General features: G+C 39.0%; 1 long non-coding RNA gene across 1 annotated transcript; it reads right to left on the bottom strand.

The window, feature by feature from the left end:
* Positions 1–464: 464 nt before the first annotated feature.
* Positions 465–2,477, bottom strand: LOC143141948 (uncharacterized). Its single transcript, XR_012990840.1, has 4 exons — positions 2,184–2,477; positions 1,095–1,165; positions 891–974; positions 465–554 (listed from the first exon to the last, which is right to left on the bottom strand). It is a non-coding gene; the product is annotated as an uncharacterized LOC143141948 (long non-coding RNA).
* Positions 2,478–4,386: the final 1,909 nt, after the last annotated feature.

Raw genomic sequence — 4,386 nt, 5'->3', positions numbered from 1 at the left:
GACCAAGGGAAAAAAGCTTCTGGGGGTGTGTTTGGCTCGTGGTCATCGTGCAAATGACCCTAGGGTGAAATTCACTCCGAACCATTGCTTTAGACTCTCTGCTCTCCCAAATCCCTCTAACGTCTATGATTTCTTTTAACTCAAAAGCTAGTTAACCAAAGATTAAAACTTTGGGTGACATTTTACCAACACAGACTAGGAAGCTTTGTCTGTAAAGGGTGTATGCATGGTCAGTGACAAACAGACCAATGGTGACTTGTTCTGCTGTAACATGCATTCTGCTTTAATATGCATATAGACAGACTTAACAAAACATTACAAGCACCGAAACATGAACAAGGAAATGTCCATGGGTACTAAAATAATATAAGAAGCCATATTCATTCATACCCATCTTGCCACTAGATGTACCACTCCTACTCTCGCTGCTGTAATGCTTTACTGTTTTTTTTATATTCATTTACACTTACCAGGTATTCCTTTATGAGTTTCTCCGAGCCTTCGTACACAAGTGCTTTCAGGTTGCAAGTTCTCAACAAGCCAATGGTATGATTCTGCAAAATAGGGAAATGAACATAAAACTTACATTTACAAATTAAGTATCTTAATGTTTAACATGCCTTACCATGCAACCCCCAATGTTAAATGTTAAAATGTTAAATGTTAAAAGAGATTTTTGGAACGCACTGATCTTCAATGTAAATCTATTCATGGGGTTGAAACAGGCAGTGCACCCCTATGTCAATGTTAACTTTCAATTTCATGTCATGTCAGCAAGGTAAGACCTTTCAAAAAAAGTTAGCAGTTGCATGGTAAGGTCCGGTAGCTCATGGCCTAATATTGGATCACAGGTTTTCAAAGTGGGAGGCACAAAACAACTTCTCACTAACCTGGTCAATGGCAGCCATGATCTCCTCCCTTCCTACGCACACACAGCAGACAGCCTGGAGCAGTTGATGTCGAGTTCTGACATTCTGACAACGTTATGAGGGGAGAGGAGATAGGAAGAACAAGTAACAGCATTTGGAAATACAGAAAGAATTACAATTAGCATATGGCATGGGTGTCTGCGACCAAAGTGACCATGAGCTAACCTGTAATACTTCAATAAATGAGACCTTGATGACACTCCGGTCTTGCGCTCTTTGCACTGCCACATAAAGGCCTGTGGGGAGAAAGAGAAAGTATATCAAACTCAACAAATTTACACTAAAATGTGTAAAACTATAATATTAGATCACAGAATCAATTGAGAATTTTAATAAAATTTAACTAGGAAGATAACCTTTAATTAGATTGGCTTGTTTGTGATTTAATTAGTTACTTGTTTGTGATTAACAAATCATTCAAACATTGAAGAGTAGGCAGCTTCTAGCATGACAAATGTGAAATTATTTACCTCCCGAATATAGTGGTTGACAACAAATGTGTGTGCTTAAAATTGACAAGTTCCCATGCAAGAAACTGTCATTTGCTTTCTTTAACTGATATATAAGCCGGATGAGAGCCAAGTAGCCTATGATAGCAATACAAAAATAATGACAAGTCTGATGTTCCTGCAACTGCTGTACTTGCAGCTACACGTGGCTAATGTTAGCAGCTACAGAGAGACTAGGCAAGATGGCAGAGTTTGCTACACGAACATTAAAATGATTAAAATGTTTCTTGAGGGACTTTAGAGCCTGCATAATTGTTCATGACACACAAGGATAATTTGGTCAAACAGAGTGGGGTGCACCTACGTTTAAACATTAAACTTTTCCGATACTGATCCAGCAATTAGTATTCACATAAACCCAGGCAGAGTTTGTATGTGGCTAACGGTAGCTGCTATCTTATCTTACCAGTTAAATACATGAAGTTGTCTTGACCTTGGCACTTCTATGAACATTCAATTGTGGTTTGTATGAAATAACCCCATCAAGGCACCACCCCTGTCTATCTTCAGTACGGAGTAAAACTAAACTGGGAAACATGATAGAATTCTAGCCTGAGATGACTTAGCTCGCCAGCCACCATGACAGATTTAGTAGCTAACATTAGAAGCTAGAAGCTAGCTGCTCGTGTTTAGTAACACATGTACACTTACACATAAGATCTACTAAAATGATTATTTAAGTTTTTGTTACGACAAACTCGCTAAACTCAAATCAAAAACACTATGAACAGCAACAAATACATACCTTGCAATTACAGGATCCAAAAATGTTCCGTGAGTAAGCAAGGAAAAAATGGCGGCGCTTCACTTTCTCAACCGTCTCTGGCGGAGTCCTCACCATGGTCCTCATAAGTTGTGAAATAATGCTACGGCAACTATAGAGGGACAAATTTCCTAATCTAATGCGTTTTGTTCAAGAAAGTTGTGTAGATCCAATGCAAACATGTTAAGTTAATCAGCAAAAACGCATTATTGATTTGAAATAACACAACTAACTCAATTTCACCTTAGAAACCTAATTTTGTTCTGTAAATCCTATGAAAGAGGATTTATTAAGATGAACAATAGTGAGATTTCATTTTTTTGAGTGTAGGAAATCTTTGCCAACTAACATGCACTGCCTGTGTTTCGTATTTCTTGATAATCTGCTGAAAGTCAAACACAAAGAAAACAAAAAAAAATTAACTTATTAACAGCACTTTGAGGGTCTTAGTCTGCTGATTGATTTAACACTTACCAGTATCAGAAGGGTAGTCTGATTCCACCGGAAGTGGAGACAAGTCTGTCAGGGAACATTGTTAACTTTTACATTCTAATAACACAATGCGTCGTGCAGAACATTTAACAATACATTGAAAAGACGAACATACCCATTGTCTCCGTAATATTACGTTTTTGGCACTCAATGAGTTTAAAGACTGCGGTGGGGAAAAGCTATAGTTCCAAATTTTATAACTTTTTTTCAATATGAACTATGCCTATATGTCTGACATTGTCATCGTTCAATTCATCCCTTGTGTTTAAAATTTGCGGATGGTAAGCTTGTTTTTATGCTGGCAACAAAACCAGAAGGGTCGCGGACATTATTCTTTATTCTAAATGTAGCCTACTGCCATGGCGATAAAGAGAAAGAAGTCAAAGGAATTTACCTTAGACTAGGCTATATCAGAGCCCGTCTACGGACATTCTCTGGCTATATACTGAAATAGGTTGATGATGTAAAGTCAAGTGCGCTTCTATGGGACTGGTATGTGCGCACAGTTGCAGTGGAATGTGACTGCCCGGGGCATTATAAAACTTCTCACTCTTAGACCTACTCATACACTGCACTGAAATGGCGTATTTAGCTGTCTAAATTCGAATCATATGCTGGGGGAGAAATCGTCGGACATCCATGATTATTTTGTTATTCAGCACCCCTGGTCAAAAATATGTGCCCGTGCGCCTGGAAATAGGCTGATTTGAAATGTTGACTGTTGTCAAATTTGGCAAATATAGTACGGGAGAAACAATATGGTTCAAATTGACAAAAGACCGACATAGAGCTGGTAAGTCCCGCCCATCCGCTAAACCCCCAGTGGACCTCTAGATTGAAAAATCGTCAATGCAAGTGAATGTGAGAAAATAATTATTTTCTGGTCCCGTTTGAATTGTGCCATGAATGTGAACATATTTTGTCTGTGATTTTTTAAATATAATTTTTTATGTTACGAGTTTGACAGTTTATTATATGATTATTCGGCTGGCAGTTGTGGAAAAGACATAACGAGAAAGTCTACATGTCGCCTGTGTGACGTGAGCTAATCGCTAACATTAGCTGATATGCTAGTTTTTGTAACGGCAGGAATAAACACACATGGTAACAAAAATATTCGAAACATGTCTAGCTTCACTCAACACATTAACACTATGATAGAGTGTAATTGTAAAGTTGTATGGTTCACTATGTTCAAAGTCGATCTTATTAACCCTCTTCATCTTGACCAACTGATGGTTGTTATGGGAAACTAGTTAGCTGTCTTCTAGGGGAAAGCTAGCCTGGTGGGCCATCCTATATCATTGAAATGTATAGTCTGGAATCGACCCATTCACCTCGCTTAATTCAAGGGGCGGGCAGAGAATTGTCTTTCAAACTGCCTAGGCATGCAATAGGCCAGCGCTACGACCATATCTGTATCCGGTCGGCAAAACTGCAAATACATCCTTCTTCGAAAGGAATGACTTAAGTACATTGTGTTGCTCAACTTTCAAAGAAAAGCACAAGTCCAACTCCTCCAAAGTTGACGCCAACGGCGATTCAAACAACCGCTCTTCGTTCACCATAGCCACCTTCCTTGTTCACCGTCGCAGGACTGTCGTTATCCTGTTAAGCCCGCCTTACTCTCTAACAAAATAGAGCGCTGTGATTGGATGACGCCCACGGCGTCAGCCAATAGAAATCTGTAGGG

The sequence above is a fragment of the Alosa pseudoharengus genome, unplaced genomic scaffold (assembly GCF_046254945.1).
Source record: "Alosa pseudoharengus isolate Yale_2024_CS ecotype anadromous, Long Island Sound unplaced genomic scaffold, YU_APseudo_1.1 YU_APseudo_1.1_scf_24, whole genome shotgun sequence".
NCBI lineage: Eukaryota > Metazoa > Chordata > Actinopteri > Clupeiformes > Clupeidae > Alosa > Alosa pseudoharengus.
The sequence above is the reverse complement of the archived record's forward strand: the minus strand, read 5'-3'. Positions and strand labels throughout refer to the sequence as shown.